This window comes from Ranitomeya variabilis, chromosome 4, assembly GCF_051348905.1.
Source record: "Ranitomeya variabilis isolate aRanVar5 chromosome 4, aRanVar5.hap1, whole genome shotgun sequence".
Classification (NCBI taxonomy): domain Eukaryota; kingdom Metazoa; phylum Chordata; class Amphibia; order Anura; family Dendrobatidae; genus Ranitomeya; species Ranitomeya variabilis.
Genome location: NC_135235.1, coordinates 92,185,715 through 92,194,063, shown reverse-complemented (window position 1 = coordinate 92,194,063; position 8,349 = coordinate 92,185,715).

The window sequence follows — 8,349 nt, the reverse complement described above, 5'->3', positions numbered from 1 at the left end:
GCATTATATGGGGCCATTATCTTGTATGGAGTATTATATGGGGCCCATTATACTATATGGAAAATTATATGCACTATGTGTAACCCATTACATTGGATGAAGCCCATTATACTGTATGGAGCATTATATTGGGGTACATTATACTGTATGGAGCATTATATGGCAGCACATTATAATATATGGAGCATTATATGCTCCCGTTATACTATATGGAGCATTATATTGAGGCTCATCATATTATATGAAGTATTATACGAGCCCATTATACTTTGTGAAGCATTATATGGGGGCCATTATATACTGTATGGCGCAGTATATGGGGCCCATTATATTGTATGGAAGAATATATGGGGCAATTCTGTATGGAGCATTATATGGGCCCCATTATACTGTATGAAGCAATGTATGGGCCCCATTATACTGTATGCAGCATGACATAGGGCCCATTATATTGTATGAAGCATTATATTGTATGGAGCACTGTGTGGAGTCATTATACTGTATGAAGAAATTTTTGTTGCCATTATTCTGTATAGAGCAATACATGGGGGCATTATTCTGTATGGAGCAATATACCAGGGCCCATTGTACTGTATGGAGCATTATATGGGGCCCATTATAGTGTATGGAGTAATATACTGGGCCCATTGTACCGTATTGAGCATTATATGGGCCCATTATATTGTATGAAGCATTATATGGTGCCCATTATACTATATGGAGCAATATAAAGGACCCATTATACTGTATGGAGCAATATATAAGGCCACTATTCTGTATGGAGCACTGAATGGAGCAATATATTGGGCCAATTATACTGTAAGGACTGGAGCATTATATGGTGCCCATTATCCAGTATGGAGCCCATTACTCTGCATGAAGGACTAAGTGGTGCCCATTTTACTGTATGGAGGACTATGTGGTGCACATAATACTATATGGAGGACTATGTGGTGCCCACAATACTGTATGGAGGACTATGTGGTGCTCATAATACTGTATGGTCTAAAGTCTGCAGTCACTGTTTCTATATGATCCTATCTAATTTTGTGCATGACCCTTGATTCTACAATATTTATTGTACCTTACAAGCATTTTCCATCTCTGCTAAGGGCAGAGGGAGTGGCCTGTCCCAGAGCAGAGCGCCCTGTCACAGCTGCAGTCAGTGGCCATTTTAACGACTACGCCGAATATGAAGCCGAAAGGGGATGCTGGAAAGTGAGAATTCCCCCCCTCTGTGATTGGGCAGGGTAATGGACATAGGTGCCCACAATGGGGACATTATTACTGGAAAGGGATCAAGATGGGGACATTAGTACTGGAAGGGACCCAGGATGGGCATATTAGTACTGGAAGGAGCCCTGGATGGGGACATTATTACAGGAAGGGGCATAGGATGGAAACCTTATTAAGGTGGACATAGGGGTCCAGGATCTGGTACCTTATTAAATAAAAGACAGACATAATTACTGTATGGTGGCAAGTGGGGAAATAATTACTGTAGGGATCAATCAGGGGACATTATTACTGCTGTAAAATAATTTACTTTTGAGGAATGAAACGAAAACGCAAAAATGGAAATAGCTCTGGTGGTGAAGGGGTTAAATGTACTTAAATTTGTATATACATGTAGCTGTCGCGCTTGGGTTGGCCATGCCGTGGCCAGTCCGGGCAATAGCGGTCTCACCCCGGATCGATGTGCAGAGATGTCTAAATGAGCCTTGAGGAAGCTCCTAAAAATGTTCCTAGAAATGGCAAGCGGTATGGGATTTGGAAGGACTTCCATTTCGGCCTTTTTTTTTTTTTTCTTTTCATAGCTCTGCATCTCAGTATGGAAGCAGAAATTTAATTGAAGAATACAATGGAAAAATAGACACCGTGTCAGCATTCTGTTTTCTCAATGCCACCTCGATAAAATCCATAGGCTTCTTACAAATCCGCCCACGCCTCCATTTCTGAGCCACTTCATTTACCTGCTTGTTATTTTTAGACTCTTCCCAATTATACTAACAGCTGCTTCACTGAAGATTGTGGGTTGCAGCGCTTATTGACGTGGGAATGTTGGAGCCTATGTGAACTACATGGGAGATGAATTTCTTAAAGCCCAAATTATGAAAAAAAATCCATCTGATGCCTTTTGCAGGAAGCTTGATAGATATACAGTTTAGTGTTTGTATCCCTAAATCGGTAGAAGACTGGTTATGTTATATTTGTTGATATTTATGCACAAAATTCTTCCAAACTGTACTATATAAAAAAAAATTATTTTAAAGCAGAAATGTAATTTTTTGTTTTCAGCCTTTTTTTGTGACTTTTCAGAGCAAAAAGTCACATGATCATCTAAAATGTTATAAAACTTCCACCAAAAATTCAGGGGAAGGGAGGGAAGGAGCACATTTGCGCAAAAATAAAAATAATTTCAACTTTTTTTTAAAAGGCTTAGTTGATGAATCAGTCGCATATGACTTTATTATTGCTTTTCATTCGCTTTTTTTTTGTCAGTATGATGAAAAAGCAACATTTTTGGAGTTTTTTTTTTTTTTTCTTACGGCGTTCACCATACGGAATAATTAACATGCCAGTTTTATAGAGCCGGTCATTTACGATGCAGCAATACCAATTCTGTGGGTTTTTTTGTCTTTTCACAAAGGTTGTGTTTTGAGTAGCGTGATTTTGTCGTTTTTTTTTTACTTCGTCCCACTATGGACATGTATAATTTTTATTTTGAATACTCGTGTACTGCAGTGCATGAGACTGACAGTATGTCACCGACAGCCTGTGAGATCCAGCTTATATGGAGTCATTAGTGGTATTTAAGGGGTTAATTGGCCCCAATCAGCTTCAAAACTGGCCAGGGTAGATACTGCAGGGGGTCAGTGGTCATGTGCAGCTAAGGCTTCTTTCACACTTCCGTCGGTAGTCGCCAGTCACAAAGCGTCTGCGCGACGTACCGATGGAAGTGTTTGCTTTCACATTTCCGTCTGCATTGCCGGGCAGGAAAGAGTCAGAAAGATATTTCCTACTGGGCATGCGCAGACGGGAAAACTGGATGCGACGTACAGAAAAACATTCCCCTGAACGTTTTTCTGTGACGACGGGCCGCCAAAACCTGACGCATCCAGTGCACGACGGACGCAATGTGCGGCCATACATCGAGATCCGTCGGCAATACAAGTCTATGGGAAAATGCAGGATCCTGCGACCCTTGCAGGTCATCTAGCACACAGACGACACTGATCTAAACATTGGTTGGTCTGACAGGACTCTTGAATGCCTCTTATACGTGCCTGGAGTGGCGTGGCATTTCTAACCCGCTTCTGAAGGGCATTGGTCATCAGTTGTAGTCAAAGGATGTCCATTTCCCTTCCTTTCTGTGACACAGTCTCGCTACTGCAACCTGCTGATGACTCCGTGACACTGTAAGCTCAGTGGCCACTGCCCTCTGAAAAGATCCTGCTTGAACCCCCAACAATGACAAGGTACTGGTGATCAACTGTTAGGAAGCATCTTGGTCTCGGGTCATCAAAATGTGAGCAGCATGATGAGGACTGTTTAATACTAATCCTAATTGAACTCCAAAATGTATGTGTTGGATCAAACACCTGTTTTGCCATTACGTGCCTTGTTAGAGAACAGAAAGTTGTGCAAAAGTACAAAAACATTGAGCAGTTTGATATGTGTAGTCAAAGGTTAGAGCGCATTAAGGCTACGTTCACATTTGCGTTGTGCGACGCAACGTCGGCGACGCAACGCACAACGCAAAGAAAAACGCAACAAAATGCACGCTAAAACGCTGCGTTTTGCGACGCATGCGTCCTTTTTTGCCGAAAGTTGGACGCAAAAAAATGCAACTTGCTGCGTCCTGTGCGCCCTGACGCGTGCGCCCCAAAAAACGCATGTGTCAAAAAACGCATCACAACGCATGTCCATGCGCCCCCATGTTAAATATAGGGGCGCATGACGCATGCGGCGACGCAGCGGCGCCCGACGCTGCGTCGCACAACGCTAATGTGAACTTAGCCTAAGTTCATCCTGAAATTTTGCCCTAAAGCCAAACACCCTTAATATTTTGTGAGTAATATGAATTTTATATAGACACTATTCCACACCATAAAACAAAATATCATAACTTGTCACATAGCAAACGGTCTTTATAAAAAAACCAAAAAATTATATATATATATATATATATATATATATATATATATATATATATATATATACACACACACACTATATCTGCAGCTTTATATATAGGGATAATCAGCAGCTTTATCATGAACTTAGGGCTCAGTCACACAACCGCATAAATCGGACAGCAATGCCCAGACGGGCCGGCGGTTCTCCAGACCAGAGCGTGACAGCTTTATAATTTTCTATGACATTTTCATGCGCTAGGTGGGAGACCCGCTGGCCAGTCCATACAGTGCGGTTGGATCTATACAATCTTCTGACTTGGGAGAAAATTAACTTTGTTCCTCCAGGAAGCTGCTGGCTTTTAGGCATAGAGCCAATCAGGGAAAAAACGCTCGGCAGCACTCTAAAAAAAGGTAGTCAGGCAGCATAGTAACGCTAAAAAAATATAAAGTTAGACTGGTGACTTCACTAACGATGTCTTTTATATTCATTCAGGTACCACCTAAAGGCAAAATCAGAATTTACTTTGTCATAACATATCTATCTTTATAAGAGAAGTTCCCCTTAACCCTACGCTTAAGATTTTTATTTTTCCTATTTTATGACATTTAAAACTTCCTAAATCATGAACACAGCTTTCAAACAGATGCAAATTGAAACTTAGCGGAGGCAATAGCTTACAAAACTGAAGCAGGATCCATACAATCAATTTCCAAAGTGCAGCGCTATTCTTCCCTGCCCAAAGTTACAAAATGTTGATGTCCGACTTTCTTAGCAGAGAACCAATTTACGTGCCTATTTGCCAAGTCAGCATTGACTGGCCTGAAATTCACCCTATGCCAACTTATTGTTCTCCACAAAAATAAAAGTAACCCCATAGATCAAAGTGTTTAGATTTGCTTTTAAATTAAAAATAAAAAAAACTAACTCACCTTGGAGGTTTTCTTCTGGGTCAGCACCTCTCCTGCATTATCTACAGTACGCTGCCCAGCTAATGTTTTCACAGCGAGTAAACAAAACCATTTTGCTTACCAGAAATTCTGAAGAGGGTAAGACAATGTAAACAGCGTTTCCTGTACATGTTTAGCTTGCCTTTTTCTGAATTCTGGGATTACAATTTGGAGTTCACTTAACGCTCCGGTTAGGGGAGGAAATTGATGTTAATCAGTTGCAGCTAGAGCACAAGCCCTAGGCCATTAAAGGAAGAACCACATTAATTGCTAAAGCAGATGTTATTGCAAAAGATAGCCAGACGTTTGTAGCCAAAGGTTTAATAGGTGAGAAAGTCCTAAAGAAAAGAGGAGTTGGGGCAGAGAGGGGGATCCATATGTACGCGGGCCAATTTGAGGGGGGGATGGAGGCAAAACCTATGTTCTTATAACTTTAACTTAACTACGAAGTCAAGAGTCTAGGAACATGCACTTAGGATTGAATTACTTAATGGCTACAGTGGTCAATAGCATCACCTAGGATCAATGCCAAGCAAAATTTGAAACATAGGGGAGGGTAAAAACCAATGCAAACATTCAGATCATGCACCATCATAAGACTAGAGAACTTCAGAATGTCTTTTTTCAAAGACCATCTTCGTTTCAATACCTTTAAAGGATCCCAAGACTAGGAGGCCTCATCAAGTTTTACAGTGGCGAAAGAAGGGTTTCACTTTTTTTTCAGAAATGTCTTGTATTTAGATGCCACCATTATCTCTACATTGGATCTGATACTGCAGCTCAGCTTACGTTATAGACCTTTAAGCAGCACCAAGAATTCCTCTATTAAATTATAGTATAGGTCTGGGTTCATTCTATAAGCAAAAATAAATATATATACTGAATGCTAGTTAGGCATTGGTGTATTACCGGGCAGTGCAGCCCCCTAGGGGCTTCTACTGCCTAACTATATGCACTAGAGACTCTATATTTGTTGCACTGTGCACTTATTTAGCCCTATAGCACCCATTGTTTTATATAGGAGCATTCAGTATCTACCTGTCCACTTGGCCATATTTGATTATTGTGCCCTGTATAAACACATTGTTTCTATCACTATTAGGGTTGCTATAAATGGCTTACTAAGGCTTCCATTTGTGGGTACTTGACCTTTGAAAGCATTGATGTGTTCTTTTGTGTCACTAATGTCAGCTTTTTGTAAAAAATTCATATACTTCAAGGTTTAACCTTATGAACGTTTTTGGCTTTCTATAAAAATATCTCTTTATTTTTTTAAGACTTTGGTCTTTGTAATGTCTTATTGCATTATAAGCTATTACTACTTTGAAAGTATATGAATTTGAGTCACTGGACGTTATTATATACCACTTGGTCTTTTCATATATGGGCCTTGGTGTATTTAAGTGCTGACAGTATATTCTGCTTATGTATTCCCATTGATTGATTTATTGTTCCATAGGTTTTTAATGCTTCTTGATTAATAAAAGACAACTGTTTTTTTTAATTGGCATAAGCTTCCTTGTCTCTATAAGGTGGATTGGTCAGTAACAATGTTTATATAGGCAATGCATGCTAAAATGACACCCACGTGAATGCCAGGATCTGAGGCTTTCCAGCAGAACATTGAGCAGAGCATACTCTGCCAGCTTTGGCGCTTTCTGACCACTTTCTTTCATTGGTCTATGGTCGATCTCTAATGGTTTTCACTTCTAGCAGTTTGTCTCTTCAGAGAGGAAGAGGACTTGAATTTTAGTGCTACCTATTGGTGGAGCATTACACGGCCTACAAGTCCCCTTACCCTCACGTGTCACTCCACAAGGAGAACCATTACCCCTTAAGACGGTTTTGCAAGAAACCCATTTGTGGCTAGACAACATGCCTTGCATGATGTAACATTGTATTTAAAGGAGCATTAGCTTTTTCATACATGTGCTACAATAGCTGTTGTAAGAGTTTGGACCAGATCGGCCAGTCTTCACTCCTCCACCTAGCCTTGGGTGCCAAGGACACACTGGCTGCTTCGCCAGTTGTCATTCCTTGCAGCCAACATGTACCAGGAACACCCCAAACCTGGCATTACGATAATTCTCTTGTCATCTAACATTAACAGTCTGCCCCTTGTCCATCACCCAGATTCATATGCATGCCCATTTTCCTTTTTAACACCAACTTCAGTAACTATCTGCTTATACAGCTCTGGCAAAAATTAAGCAACCACCACATCAAAACCCTGTCACGGGCAGCCCAATCTCCAGACCTGAACCCCATTGAAAACTTCTGGAATGTAATCAAGAGGATGATGGATAGCCACAAGCCATCAAACAAAGAAGAACTGCTTACATTTTTTGCACCAGGAGCAGTGTGAAAGACTGGTGGAAAGCATGCCAAGACGCATGAAAGCTGTGATTAAACATTATGGTTAATCCACTAAATATTGATTTCTCAACTCTTCCTGAGATAAAACATTAGTATTTTTGTTTCTAAATGATTATGAACTTGTTTTCTTTGCATTATTTGAGGTCTGAAAGCACAGTTTTTTTTGTTTTTTTTATTTTGACCATTTTTCTGTGTCAGAAAAAATACAAAATGTATTGCTTGGAAATTAGTTTATAGACTAAAAGAACAATTTACATTTTACTCAAAAATATACCTATCAGGCTTCTTTCACATTTCCGTTGGTAGTCGGCCGTCACAAAGCGTCGGCGCAACGTACCGACGGACGGTTGGGAAATAGTGGATAACGTGTGCTGCAGATGCAGTGCTTCAACAGGTCCGCTGCCAGGAAAGGTAAAGTGTAAAATCCCGGGGAGGAGATAAGAGATTTCCTGCCGGGCATGCACAGTAGGAAACACCGGATCCAACGTACAGAAAAACGTTCCCTTGAACGTTTTTAGCAGACGGTCCGCCAAAATGCACAGGATCCAGTGCACTCCGGACATAACGTGTGCCCATACGTCGCTAACACAAGTCAATGGGAAAAAACAGGATCCTGCATACAAATTTGCAGGATCTTGTTTTTTCACAAACCGACGTATTTCGACGTGTGGAGAAAGACGGAAGTGTGAAAGAGGCCTAAAGAGAAAATTCAGTCAAACTGAACATTTTGCAGTGGTCTCTCAATTTTTGCCAGAGCTGTATATCGAATACATCCCACCCCAGGAAAGGTGCGACTGTCACAAGTCAATCGTAATAGCGTCACAATATAATGTCTGATCGCTGTATATTTTCAAGAAAAAAAAAACCTTTTTCATCACAGTTTGAT